The sequence below is a fragment of the Callorhinus ursinus genome, unplaced genomic scaffold, assembly GCF_003265705.2.
Source record: "Callorhinus ursinus isolate GAN/ISIS: 27379988/994484 unplaced genomic scaffold, GSC_fseal_2.0 scaffold55, whole genome shotgun sequence".
NCBI classification, from domain to species: Eukaryota; Metazoa; Chordata; class Mammalia; order Carnivora; family Otariidae; genus Callorhinus; species Callorhinus ursinus.
In genome coordinates this window covers 5,627,812-5,643,103 of record NW_027397117.1, presented here as the reverse complement: position 1 = coordinate 5,643,103, position 15,292 = coordinate 5,627,812, and the positions used below count along the sequence as shown (strand labels likewise).

Here is a 15,292-nt window from a genome sequence, read left to right as displayed (position 1 = left end):
CTGGGGCTGTTAGTTTCAGCAAAGAAGAATCTTTTCCTGCCAGGCTGACTGTGGGGAGAAGAGAGATATAAGCTTGACTGTTGGGCATTCTAAACACTTAGCTAGGTAAAGGTTGCAAGGGTCCAGAAAATGTCATAGGCTTCAGAATACCACACAATTACTAAGTTTTGGAGAGTTGATAGGACTCTGTTTTTTTATGTGGTTTTTTTTTCCTTTTTCTCAATATAAAGTCTTACTTAGAATGGAAAATTTCAGAAGCTAAAATAACTCTACTGCGTATTTTAGACAGGGGAACAGGTTGGCCTTTTGTCACAATGAAGCAAAATATTCCTAAAAAAAAAAAAAAGCCTGCTTTTTCTGAAGTTTGCCAGTTTGGATGTTTGTCATGCCCCAGAAACTGCTGGTAACAGCCCAGGATGGTAAGGGGGAATAAGAAAGTTTGGATCTGTCTGTGGATGTTGAAACTCTGAAGCTCGGCCAAGACATGAAGTCATTTTAGGGTCTAAGAAATGGAAGTAAAAGCTTAGAACATCACTAAATTGTAACAGATGAACTGAATTCCAACCAAAAATACAGATATCTTACAAGATTGTGTTCACAAGCAAATGTTTGCACTATTGTACTGAGACATTGGAGAAATGCAAACGGGGCCTGAGGTTTGAGTTGCTGCTGCCAACCAAAATATATGTTCTAGAAAACAAGAGGAATGGGTTTTTGAAGGGCAGAAAGAAAGCAGTTCTGTCTGATGTTAAAGTAAACACACCTGCAACCAAGTAATTATTCAGCAATATAAAAATACTGCCTGTACAATATAGTCCAAATCAAAAAAGAGCTTGGGTTTTGATTTATGTATCATAAATTAGCTGATAATGAGAGATGCATTTTTATAAGAAGTTACATAAACGCTTTTTCTAAATCATCTAAGATTTTGGAAAAGTCCCCAAATTTTATGTTTTGTCCTTTAAAATTTAAAGACTGAGATTGAGTTTCTAGAGAGGGAAAGTTGACCTGGGTACATTTAGGAGAAGCAGAATATTTGGATTCTCACTATTCTCTTTTGGGTGACTCCAAACTCCAGTATTTTTTATTTAAAAAAATTTTTATATGTTTTTATTTTATTTATTTATTTATTTTTTTAAGTAAGTTCTACGTCCAATGTAGGGCTTGAACTCATGATCCTGAGGTCAAGAGTCGAGTGCTCTATCAACTGAGCCAGCCAGGCATCCCCAAACTCCAATAATTTTTAAAGGTGAGATAATGCTATATTCTGAACCTTTTATTCTGAGGTGGTCCGAGTGGTCTGAACAGTGTTTGATCAAAGTCTTATTCTTTTGAGATTTATGGTGCCCCATTTAACTTCTGGGTAACTGTTGGCACCTGGTTGGCATGTCATATCCTTCTCTTCAGATTACTGAAAGACAGCTTCCCGGAAATTTATCTTCAGTTAATAATTAAAGATACATACACACATTTATATAGAGGGAGTCACAATAGCAAAATATTGGAGGCTATCTAAATAATCTGTGAGGGATTGGAAAGGGGGGATTCATCCAGAAAAAGAAAAAAAAAAGAAAAAAGAAAAAAAAAGTCTGCCAGCTTTGCCAGGGTTTGACTTACTGTGTTTATATGTTTACTGCCTAAATATGTAGTAAGTTAAAATGATAGTAAAAGCATATAAAAATACCTGGAAGTAAAATGAAAATCCAGTTGACCCTAGATGTCTGGTTTACCTGATGCCAAGAATCTGAGATAGTTTGTTTGGAGGTATGACGTATATATATAAGGTACACAGATCTTAAACTAGATGAAATTTTATACATGTATATATACACACATATGTAACCACCATCTAGGCCTAGACACACAGTATTTCCAGCACCCCTGGAGGGATCCACCTGCCATTCATCTTCTCAGTCAAATCCTAACTCAAGTCCTGACCCCGGTAACCTCTAGTCTGACTATCTACAGTTTTAAAAAATATTGGGCAAACAGCTAGATCTCTCCAGTTATAAGAAGGTTTGGTTTCAAAATACTTGGGCTTAATGTTTCATTTGTTTTCTGTATTGTTCAGTCTCAGTACTACACCCACGGAGGGAATCAATTTCTTTCCTGTCCTTTTTCTGTCAGTTTCTGTAATTTTCCACAAAGGATGAGGAAAACAAAAATTTCTCCTCCTATCCTTTTATCTCCTGGGAACTACTGAAACATCTCTTCACCTACTTGAATTTCTCTTTTAAGTGGCAGAATAAGAACCACAAAAGGAACTGTTAACAACAAACAACAAAGAGTTTAATTAACAACCTCTTAGCTCACTTCAAAGGAGTGAACAGTACATGTAAAAGAATAAAATGAAATACATGGTAGTAATATAAAGAGTCTTAAAAATGCTCATGGCTTTTGACCCAACAATTCTATATCTAAAGATGTATTCTGAGGAATATTTAGAGATGTGTGCAGAGATTCACACACAAGGAGTTAACAACTGGAAATGAACTAAATGCCCCCAAACTAGAGAATGTTTAAATACAGTAATTCATTCAATGGAATACCACGTAATTCCTACAAATGCAACTATTGAAGTGAATTTATAAATAATCATAGTCAAGAATGTGAAATATTAAAAAAAAGCAAGTCACAAAATATTATATATACAACAGTGTCCCATTTTTGCCAGTAAAGGGCTCTGGGTTTTACCACTTAAAATCTGTGTGATCATGGATAAGTTGCTTAATATCTCTGAGGCTGAGAGTAAATTATTTTACATTTATCTGTAAAATAATGACAAAACAGCAAAAATCACATCATGTCATTGTGAAGATTATTTCACATTTATACATCTTGTTAACTATGATTAATACTAATTTGTTATTAATATTAATTTGCTATTATTAATATGTTAACATACTAACCAATTGCATGTTAAACACTATAAAATTGCATGTTCTTAATGTAATTTCTGTGCTTACAATTTTGAAATGATACCCAACTATTTTTTCCTCATAATGGCAGAAATATTTTGCCTGTGAAGCCATAATCCATTTATTCTCTTTCTTCTTACCTACTATATCTATAAATTTTGGATTATTTTAGGCTGTCAATAAATCTTAGTGAAAAATAAGGCATTATGAAACCATCCTGAAGACAAGATTGCAATAATAACTGAGAGTAAGTTAAACATTAATTTATCCTTTCGAGAATAATAAACACACCTAGAAGGGCCTTAAGAGTTCATAAATTTCCCTTAGTTCAAGACTTTTATTTTATCAAGAGATGAAGGAACAGAGGTTCACTTACTTTGCTTAACCTTCTTCCTAAGTGACAGGGCTGGGGCTTGAACCTGGTTTTGTTGACTGCATTCTCAACTCTGTCTTCTGGGTGCAGGCATCCAGCAATTACATGTGATAAAGTATTCAATTCAATGCTGTTGATGATAAATCAGAAAATTGCTGAGCTTTTTAAGGTGAATAAAAATACATTCTGGATGGCTAAAAATAAGCAACATTACTAAGCAGAACTTTTCATTCGTAGCTATTTTCTTTACCTATGCAATTTAGAAGCATAATGATCCTGAAAGAGACAGTACATTAAAAAAAACAAATCAACTAAAACTCACTGTATGATTCATTGTCCTTTGGATGTAATTTTCCCCTGAGAAATGTCACCAATAAGAAGGCTCTTCATTGGAAAATTACACTTTTTAAAAAATATCTTCTAGGGGCGCCTGGGTGGCTCAGATGGTTAAGTGTCTGCCTTCGGCTGGGGTCATGGTCCCAGGGTCCTGGGATCGAGCCCCGCATCGGGCTCCCTGCTCAGCAGGAAGCCTGCTTCTCCCTCTCCTGCTCCCCCTGCTTGTGTTCCCTCTCTCGCTGTGTCTCTTTCTGTCAAATAAATAAATAAAATCTTAAAAAAAAAAAATCTCTTCTAATCCTCTTATAGATGTATGCACTTCTCCTGCAAATGTAATACATACCTTTACAACCTAAACACTTTTTGGTCCTTTTGAGGGTTTTTTTCTGTCTCAGCCTTTTATTCTTTTTACTTTAGTTTTTAACAATTGTCTTTCAAATTGTGTGATCAGTGGGAGTTTTGTAGTCTCTTTTCATTTTCTTCCTGTGTTCTGAGAGTAATTCTTTTTCATAGTTTGACTAACCTTGTTTTCTTGCTTATGCAAATGCATTACTAATTCTCACCATTTTTGCTTTTTATATCTTTTCCATTTCCTGACTCTATCCATACCTTAATTTCCAAGATGACTCTCCATGTTTTTTCTAAATATCTGTCATTTCTTTACATCCCTAAATTATCACATCCCTTACAGATCTGAGTAATCACACAATTTCTCACCCATCAGTGCAGGGTGTTGGACTGGATTACATTGTGAGTACTTCTCCATATTAAAAGATTTAACGAGTCTCCATCCATACTTCATTTATACTTTATAATATCACTTCCCTATCTAAAATTGAAGAAACCATTTATTTATTTATTTATTTATTTATTTATTTATTTATTTATTTTTAAAGGTTTTATTTATTTATTTTTAAAGATTTTATTTATTTGAGAGAGAGCGCGAGCATGAGCGGGGTGGAGGGCCAGAGGGAGAGGGAGAAAAAGACTCCCCATTGAGCAGGGAGCCCCAGGACCCTGTGATTGTGACCTGAGCCAAAGGCACATGCTGAACCAACTGAACCACCCAGGTGCCCTGAAACCATTTTGTTCTATTAGGTAATTCCCATCTCGTAAGTTTCAGATTTACAAACAACTACCCTACCCTCCTACACCAAGACCCACAGGAAGGCCCACAGCAAAACACCGGATCCTTCAGAGAAGCAAAGGAGGCAGGAGGCTGCCAGAAGAAGGAATGGCTAGGAGATCTGTCCTGGAAGAAACTTGCTACAAAATACCCTCCTTCACACTTTTCAAAACTCCAATCGTGTCCCCCTAGGAAAGTTAAGGGACATTAACCACAGATGACTTGGAGCCAGAGCGTGAGTCCAACAGCTTCCTAATACCTGGCAGGGACATGAGGCCTGGAAACTCTGCTCAAGACAAGGGGAAACCCTCCTCTGTCTTTTCCTTGCTTTTCCTCTTGTCTTCCGGGTCTTTCCTTTTGCTCTCTCCTCCTCTGTTCTCTTGCATTTTGCTGTTTATTTCTCCCGGGGCTCAGAACTCAGGCCGCTTCTCACAGCATTATTGCAAAGGTAGAGTTTTAATAGTTAAACAGACTTCTGTGGGCCACTCTCGGAACTTAACCTCCAATTACCACATTGCTTCTGAGGGAAGGGGTTGGCCAGTCACAAAGCCAAACAAAGAAAGCCATTAGTGAATGAAAAGAAGGAAAACAATCGAATTTGTAAATTGAAAACTCTTTGTTGTTTTTGTTTTGGGGCTTAGAACTTGTATCCTATTTTCAAGTTTTTGCTCTTCCCAACTAAATATTTATGTTTTCCAGTTCTTCAAAATCATGTAAGCCTTTCAGGAAATGCTTTGGAATGTCGCTTAAATCTGCTTCTTTTGGGGTGCATCACAGTGTTCTCTTTCTTACTCTTGATTTTACATAGTCTTCCTGGACTGTTCTCTGTTAGCCAGACTCATTGTGCTGTCAATTTTGGCCTTTTTGATCACCTGGTTCGCTTGTGTCCCCTCGCCGTTCCTACTGCTGTAGGTCAGTCCTTGTCATGGCCTGCGTCTGGGCACACAAATCCAACCCCCTTGTCATATCAACACGAGTACTTTTATGTCTACTTGTTATCTCTTTAGTATTTTGAAGTGCCATCTCTGTCCTCTGCTAACCACCTTATTTTTTCCTTAACATGTATTAATTTTTAAGATACTTTACTTTCTCTTCCCACCACTTCATTTTATGGAAGGGGCATATCTGAGAGAGGTCTTTTTCTCTTTGGTGGCTGAAGTTAATATTTGTCTTTCTGGCGATTTTTTTTTTAATTTTTTTTTTAGAAGACTTTATTTTTAAGCAATCTCCGCACCCAACATGGGGCTTGAACCCACAACCCTGAGATCAAGAATCTCACACTCCACTGACTGAGCCAGCCATCTTCCTGGCGACTCTTAAGTGTCCTAACAGACCTCACTATCTTCATCCTCTCTTCCTTTCTTATCTCTCACTTAGGCTATGTGTTGTTGCCATTGTGTGTGGGTCTCCTCTACGCAGCAACCTCTCTTCTTCGTCTATCATTCTTAGGAAAACTTTTCATGCATCCACATGAGCTTCTCATCCAGAGTTTGGTCCTTACTGGTGTAGAGACACCACCAGAACTACACATACTAGATGTATGATTCCCACTTGAAACACTGTAAAACGGCCTTTGCTTGTGTTAAAGGGCTACTCCAGAATGCCTTACTCTATCTGTAGATAGAGTCAAGACTGGACAAGAGCACCACTAAAAGCTCTGGCAGGTGTCAGCGTCTTTGCCTAGGTTGTTCACACTGCCCTACTTCAGCAGGATGCACGTGGTGACTTCCTCCATGGAGCCCCTGCTCATCAGTAATTCTGAGGGTTGTATTAGCTTTCAGGCTGTAAAATGATAACCTCCTAGGGCTAACAGGAGAATGGGAAAAGTTAAGGACTAGGGAAGTATGCAATGTTTTGTTTTGTTTTTTAAATGCCAGGATGGAGAAAGGCAAGACTTCTGTTTTCTTGCATTAAGGGTGACTGTGTGCTGAAGATGGGAAAGTAGGGGGACTGTGTGCGTTCAGAATATGACAGCCAAGATGGGTAAGGAAGTAGAGGGATGATTTTCTCTTCAGATCTCTTCTCTTGTAAGAAACTGTCATTGTATTTCTTTGTCTTTGATTCTCAGTTGTAGTTTATAATGACCTTCGCTTTCTGTTTATATAACATGATGACTCAATAGTGTATTACCAAAGATTATTGCCACTAAAGGCTTTGCCTTACTGTACACTCAAGTATAGTTTAATGATATCCCAGTACAATACTATGGCCTGATATGCCTTAGTTATGGTTATTTTATTCCTAATTAGCACATTAATTTAGGCTTTTATATTTCACATGCCCTTGTATTTCTTTTAAAAGTTCTTCTCCCTCTGTATTCAATGTAAATGAGGCATTATGTGTTTGCATTGTATTTATGAAGCACATACCATGTGCATTTCATATTCATTATGTATTAGCACCTAACAAATTGCCTGGCACATCTTTTAAAAATATGTATAGCTTTTTTGAGATATAATTTACATACCATATAGTTCACCCATTTAAAGTGTGTAATTCAGTGGCTTTTCATATACTCACTAAGTTGCACAACTAACACCATGATAAATTTTAGAATTTAGAATTTTCATCATCCCAAAAAGAAACCTGTACCTCTTAGCTCTCACCTCCAAAACTCTCCCCTCAACCCCTCTTCAGCCCCAGGCAACCACTAGTCTAATTTCTGTCTCTATTGACTTGCCTATTTTGCACATTTTATATAAGTGGATACACACATGGTCTTTTGTGACTGGTTTGTCTCAGTATAATGTTTTCAAGGCTTGTCTATATTGTAGCATGTATTAATACTTCATTCACATTTATTGCTAAATTAAATTGCACTGTAAGAAAATACCATAGTTTATTTATCCATTTATCAGGTGATGGACATTTGGGTTTTTTCTACTTTTTGAGTATTGTGAATAATGCTGCTATGAACGTTCATGTACACACTTTTTTGTGGGCATTTGTTTTTGTTTCTCTTGGGTATGTACCTGGGAATGGAATTGCTGGGTCATATGGTAACTCTATATTTAACCTTTGGGGAACTACCAGACTGTTTTCCAAAGTGGCTGCATCATTTTACATTCCTGCTAACATTGCATGAGGTTCCAATTTCTCTATAGCCTCACCAATACTTTTTATTATCCATCTTTCTGATTATAGCCAGTCTAGTGGATGTGTAGTGGTATCTCACTGTGGTTTTGATTTGCATTTCTCTGATAGCAAATGATATTGAATATCTTTTCAAATGCTTATTGGACATTTGTATATCTTTGGAGAAATGTCTACTTAAATCCTTTGTGCCTGGCACATTTTAAACACTTGAGAAATTTCTCAAATAATTAGATTAATTATAAAATTAAATCACCATAGTAACCAGGCTAAGTAGATTTTATTATCTTGGTTTTATAGACTAAGATTAGAAGGTGAGATGATTAACCCAAGGCCACATCAATGGTCAGTTGCTTATTTAAGCTTTTGGATCCTATCTCTCTCTTATTAGGGACAAAATGCTTTGGGTGATGGCCTCACTGTATATCTATAAAGGATACAGCCAGGGTGAGTATGTCCTCTGATAATGGCCACTTTGTATCTTGCCAACCGTCCCACAAAAGACCGCAAATCAGAATACACGTACTTGACTTTGAATTAATCTATCAGTTCAGTACATTTCATTCTTGTAGAGTTAATTTGTTACCTTGTCTTCTATTCCGTTAGTTTTCAAGCCACATTTTAAGTGATTACAGACTGGCTTATTTAGCCAGTTTCAGAGATAAGATTAAGAAAGAATAGTTAAAGCTTGTTTTCCTTCACTTTTAACATTTGTAGGAAGACCATTCTTAGATATGTCAAAGGCCCTTAAAAAGATATAGTTTATTTAATGATCAAAGAGGAAGATAACTGGCATTCATATCAGTCTTTGCTTTTTTTTTTTTTTAAGATTTTACTTATTTATCTGAGAGAGAGCACAAGTAGGGGGGAGAACAGAGGAAGAAGGAGAAGCAGATTCTCCACTGAGCAGGGAGCCCAACACGGGGCTCGATCCCAGGACCCCAGGATCATTACCTAAGCTGAAGGCAGACGCTTAACCAACTGAGCCACCCAGGAGCCCCAGTCCTTATTTTTAAAACAACATGCGTTGTGAATTTCTAGTGTCCAGCTCTGTAAAGGAAAACAGAGTACTCTTTAATTCCTTTGGCAGACCCCATCTACTGTCCCCAGACGCTGCTGAATTATCTCCAGCTCATCCCTTCACCCTCCTGTGTGTTGCTTCTTCTCCCTGCTCAGTTTCACCATGAAGGTTGGTTCTGCAGTTCCTGAACAGTGGTGGGATTTTCCTTGAGTGGCAGAGTTTGCTGCAGGAAGTGCTCGGGCCAGTCAGCAGCCCTGTCCGTTGGTCCCAGAAGTGGCACCATGACATGGTGAAGAGCACAGCATGTTTTCTGCCCTGCTGCCCGCTGGCGGAGGCTTAACCGTACAGATGTGGAGCAGCCTTGGAAATCTGCCAATGTAAATGAATGGAAACGCTCATCATTTGCCCACATTGCACCACTGACCTGGGTGTTGAACTGAATCCAGCTCCAATTTTACTTCCTCTGGCCTTTCACTAAATATTAAATGACTGAGGTAGAATTTTTATTATGTGTGCTTGTGTGCTCTTCCCTGGCTTTGGAGCAATGTGTTCTTTTCATAGACCTGAGGTGTGTTATTGGAGCTTTTTGTTTCTCCCAGATGCATTAAGATTGCTTTAGTCAAAATAAAACTCAGCTTCATTCTGGGCCAAGCAGCAGGAAAGCAATTTAGTAGGAGCACACACAGGACACTTAGGGCGGTGGCTTTCTGTCGGAAGATGTTATGGTGTCAAGTGTGGTGTTCCACGGGACAGTGTTAGTTGATATTTTAGCTACTTATGCAGAGTCAGAATCCTGTGAGCTCTAAGATCACACAACTGGCTGAGAACTGGCTAGTAACTCAGAGTTCACCTCATCTGGCCTCTTACCTAATGAAAAATTGTCTCCATTGTGACCCTAAGGGATGGCCACTCAGTACCCACTGAAATGCTTTGGTGATGGGGAGCTCACTCCTTACCGGTAGATAGGTCTATTTCACTGCTGGAAACTTCTGGTTCTTAGAATGTTCTTCCTTATACTGTGATTTTCGGATGTCCCTAGACTTTCCTTTCAAAGGAAGTCTTTTATTCTAACAATAATATTGTCAGAAAACCAGTTCGTACAGAAGATAAATCATTAAACTTCCCACTTTGAAATGTTCAGTGGGTGGTGGCACTGCAAATTCCCAAAAGCTAACTCCTAAACCAACCACAAACCAATTACTCCATCCACCACATTAGATCTCTGGAAATTAGAGGTGCCAAAAGCACACATTAGTCTGAGCTCCTGTTATGGAAAGTGTTGTGTGTTCTGGATTCTCAGTGTAGGCAAAGTCTTAGATTGAAGTTTTAAGAAGTTATATCAGAATTAATAGTAATATTTTTGTTATAGACTAGAAATTTAATAGAAACCATTGAAAATTGAGCTTAAAATGCCTAATTCACTGTAATTTTGGATAATTAGTCTTGCTTTGTTCTTGGCCAATATTTTGGTATACTTTTGCTTATTACAGAAACTTTACTTTGGTGGGCACCTGGGTGGCCCAGTCGGTTAAGTGTCTGACTCTTGTTTTGGGTTCAGGTCATGATCTCAGGGTCGTGATATCGAGCCCTGGGGTGGGTTCCACACTGGGTGTAGAGCCTGCTTAAGATTCTCTCTCTCTCTGGGGGTACCTGGGTGGCTCAGTCGGCTAAGCATCTGCCTTCAGCTCAGGTCATGATCCCAGGAGCCTGGGATCGAGCCCTGAGTCGGGCTCCCTGATCAGTAGAGAATCTGCTTCTCCCTCTGCCCCTCCCCCTGCTTGTGCTCTCTCTCTCTCAAATAAATAAATAAAATCTTTTTAAAAAAATTCTGTTTCCCTCTGCACCTCCCCCCACTCTCTCTCTAAAAAAAACTTATATATATATATATATATATATATACATTTTTTCCAAACTAGCTATTTTTTGTTACATTATTGTGCCTCTTTTCCCTTTAAATTTGAGGGTGTCATTGAAAGTTTTGGGGTCACCTATAGGAGAGGGGCCTTGGGAATCCCAGGCTGCAGTGTGCAAGGGGACTTTTGAGATAGGGTGCTTATACACCTTGCTTTGCCACACAAAGTTGTCTAGTTTAACATGTCCTGGCAAAAATATCCCAATTTTTACCCTTAATTATGCGGTCTCTCTTCTTAAAAGTTCACTTTGTTCAATATTCTCCTCTTAGATGAGAATTGAAGACCAGAGAAATTGAGTGACTTTCAGAAGATGTCCAGAGCAGGGTGGTGACAGAGGAGAGCCTGTAACCACCACACCCACCTGTAGAAATGACAGTCGTTCTGTCAGCGGATCAGGCTCCCCTTTCTCCAGTGAGCATTCCGTTTCTGGGGCACAGCTTGTGAGACCCTCCCAGGCAGATTGGAGTGTGTCGGCCAGTTATAAAGGCGGTCCTAGCAGCAGCCAGGGGATGTCCGTGAACGGCCCCATCTGCCCTAGGTGTTCCTTACCCCCAAAAGGACAGCATTACCTCATGCCTGGTTCCTCCTCCAGTCTTCCTTTTCAATGAAAAAATCTTATTTTACAAACATTTGTCACCATCTGAATCACCCCCAAGTTCTCTACATGTTTATTTCCTCAGGTAACTCATGTCAGAAAATACATTCTTCCAAAGGTGTGCCCATATATTTTTGTATGTAAACATTAAAAAGAGAACTGGCTGGGGGCGCCTGGCTAGCTCAGTTGGTGGAGCATGTGACTCTTGGTCTTGGTGTTGTGAGTTTGAACCCCATATTGGGTGTAGCGATTACTTAAAAAAAGATAAGAGACGAAGAAAAGGAAAAGAAAAGAAGAAAGAAAAGGAAAGAAAATGGAATAAAAAAGAAAATTGGCTAATGATATTGGGCTGGAGAGATGAACAACAGTGGCCAGAATGCCAGGTATGAATGACAAAATCACGTTTAAGCTTCGAGACAATGTATTACTGGCGAGTAAGTCACTCAAGGTGGGGTCCCTAGTTCCTGTGTCATTAATAGGGCAGAAGGTCTCATTTAATTAAACAAATTTTAGCCTTCGGGCAGAAGCCTAAAAAGAAATCACTTCTGTTTGCTGATAGTTTCTTCCTCTTTGCCCTGACTTGGATTAATAGCAGGAGTTTGATCTTTGTTACAACATTGACACTTACGCGCGAATACACAAGGCCCAACAGCGGTGGGCGGTCCTCACCAGGAATGGGGAAAGCAGGAAACTTTCTTCAACACCTCCTTACTTTGTGTTGAGCCAGCAACTTGAGGCTGTTTCCCAAAGCTGCAGGGAGGCTGTGTTAGTGGAGAGGGAACCTGGGAAGGAGTGAGTCCTCACCCTGCTCCTAAGAGCTCTAACTGGGACCAGAATTGTCCAGCGATATCGCAGGCATTGCTTAAAGACTCAAAAGGGTGTTGTGTGCATTTCACAGGCCTCTTTATTTGTCCAAATCCATTCAAATACAAGATTTGTATATATTTAGAAGGCTTGGTTCTTTAAATGATCACCGAGGATTAAAAGAATCCTGGAACCTCCAAGCCCCTGCTGGGTTACTAACTTACAGGCTGTTGTGAGGGCAAATTTTTTCAACTGCTCGACCTTCCATTGCCAATGGAAATAAGCATAGAATTGGCTTCTTTTCCGAGATCTAATTAGAATTATACTTCCCAACTGGTGGTAGAATAAACACCAAGTTACATGTGGCTTTGTGCAGGCCATTTTCTCTGTCTGCAAAGCTTTACCATCACCTGCCATGGGTCAGGATCAAGCGCTTGATCTCCCCGGATGGAAGTTATCAGCGCCTCTCCTGAAATCCGACAGCACTTTGTCTCTACCACCTAAGGTTTATAGCCTCACAGGCTGTGTACCTTATTTCTCAAGTAGAAAGCAAACTCTTTGAAAGAAGAACTGTGTTTTATGCATCTACACATCTCTCAAATAACATAATGCTCTGGTTGGCATATAGTAGGTGCCTAGGACATATGTCTTAAATAAAAGGATGGTAAATAGAAAATGCTTAATTATAAGAGAGGTAAATACTCTTTATTTCCTCTGAGGTTATTTTTCTCTTTAAATCTACGTCGTTCTGACATGAACTAAAGGAGGGTTCAAAGGAACTTTCTCTCAGGTGCCTTCACAGGGTCTGGAAGCTGGGGGTTGTCCTATGAAAACTAGAAATAATTCAGTTACTTGAGGTCATTTGGACAGCTCCTCATCCCCTCCCCCCCACAAAACCCATAGCGAACCCATATTTATCTGGTTGTTTGTTCTTCTCTTGACTGACTGTAGTTGAACTGGTGTGTATAACTTGGACACGTAAGATCTGGAAGATATTCTCAGTCCCTCTCCCTCAGTAAGCAGAAAAATGACATTGTTACATATATTTTAATCTTTTGCATGATGCTTTTTACCTGTTCCTTCTTGTTTTATTCTCTTGTCAGTCTTTTAGGTAAGACTAGCATTTTTACCCTAATTAGACAATTACGCATCATGATGCACTAATTTGTTAACCTATGTTCACAAATCATTTAATTACTACTGCTGGCTTTGATGTGCTGTTATTATTCAGTTATGGGAGTAAATAATTCGACAGCTAACAGGAAGAAACTCATTATTTTCCGGGAGATATTGTTGTTATTTTCAGTGTTTTAAAAATACTTTAATCAAAACTTAAAAAAAAAAACCACTTTAATCAAAACTTTTAAGAAATCTGACATAGTGCTTTATAATCGTAGTAAATAAACAGAGTATTCACTGCTTTAATATAAACAATGATTTGGGGGCTAAATACTAGCTCCTGAATTTCCCGATGAATAGATTTCTTGAAAGAAAAAAAAAAAGAACTTTTTTTTCTTTTTCCTTCATGACAGTTCACAATCTCCCGTGATGGTGTAATTTATAAAATGCAGCTTCTAATATTGATTTGTGAGGCACTTGATGGCCGGAGATAAAAGGAGCAATTTCCTTCCTATTCGGTGCTGTTGCTCAAACTTTCTTGATCTTCTAGTGCTGTTAATTCCATCTGGTAAGCACCTTAGCTCACTGCCACATCCCTGTAGGCACTTCTGGGTTCTCTCCGTACCTCTCTGATGAACAGAGAAACCGGGCTGCCAGGTGCAAACTCCCATCAGATTTTACTTCTGCTTCTGCTGAGAGTTTGCATCCAGGATCAATAATACCGTTATGCATTTATGTGCAAACATCACAATTACTCTAAGCAATTAAGTTCTTACCGTCTCTGTACTCCTCCAGTAATAACATATCCTGAGGAAGGGGCATGCCTGTCATATTATTAAGAGATAACTAGGTGAACCTTGTAATAATATTATTGACCCATACTGTTGCCATTTCTCAGAGAGCATATACATGCTCAGACTGTTATTTATCTTCCTGTGAATTTCTCCGGGGCTAAGCCTGTGCCCTCTACCTCTTAGCATCTCTGTACCCGAAAAGTACCTAGCACACAGCAAGTGGGCTGTCAAAGGAATGTTTGTGGTTGGTGTGCAATAAAAGTGATTCAGTGAATAAAGTAACCTTTCTCCTAGTAATCCAAGGTGTGCATAAAATTGTTCCTTATGTTCGTTCCTGTTATGCTCAAATACCCTCTTCCTAAACTTTTCCTGAGACTTTTAGGTTGGCACTGCCTGCTTCCTTGGACTGGAAACTCACTTTCCAATGACAGAAAACCACACCAAATGAACGCTAATCCAAGGCGTAGAAATGTAGACCTTCCCTACGTCCCTTCTGTTAGGATTAAGGAAAAGCTGATCCAGTGGTATTTTTGCATTCTTTTATCCCCTAAGGGTCTGTAGCCCACACTTACCTTCAGACAGCTTGCATCTTCATTTCCCCCAGAACAGAACTAGCAGGGAGAGGTGAAGGGAGCCATCTAAGTCCTGAAGATTTTGATGGGAAAACTAACACCCTGTCTGTGTTCAGTGACATTGGGTATAACCCCTTTATGACAACAGCAGAGTAACAATGCTGTGATTCCTCCTGATGAAAGCATGGAAACCAGGCTGCCTTACCAAACACAATGCTGGGGCAGCCTGGAGGCACGGGGAGTGCTGTGTGCTGCTCATCTAGCTAGTGAGGTGCTGGTATTTCTGGAAAGTCTAAAAGCCTTCTTTGTTGGAAATAACCGACCCCTTGGAATTGTAGTTGAAAACATCTATTTTTTAAAGATTTTATTTATTTATTTGAGAGAGAGAGTGTGTGAGAGTGAGAGAGAGCATGAGTGGGGTGAAGGGCAGAGGGAGAAGCAGACTCCACACTGAGCAGGGAACCCCATGTGGGCCTCGATCCCAGGACTCCGGGATCATGACCTGAGCCAAAGGCAGATGCTTAACTGACTGAGCCACCCAGGTGCCCCAGAAACCTCTTTAAATGACGCTTTTGTAAGTTCATGAGCCACAGCTTAAAAGAAGGGGACACCATCCTTCCTGATTTGG

At 39.3% G+C, this 15,292-nt stretch overlaps 1 protein-coding gene across 1 annotated transcript in view; it reads right to left on the bottom strand.

The window, feature by feature from the left end:
- Positions 1–14,749, bottom strand: part of AUTS2 (activator of transcription and developmental regulator AUTS2) — a 1,158,197-nt gene extending 1,143,448 nt beyond the window's left edge. The window contains exons 1-2 of the mRNA XM_073884256.1: positions 14,665–14,749; positions 3,295–3,421 (exon numbers count right to left, since the gene is read on the bottom strand). The gene's annotated coding sequence lies outside the window, so the exon portion shown is untranslated. The remainder of the gene's footprint in view (positions 1–3,294; positions 3,422–14,664) is intronic.
- Between the last annotated feature and the right edge of the window lie 543 nt (positions 14,750–15,292).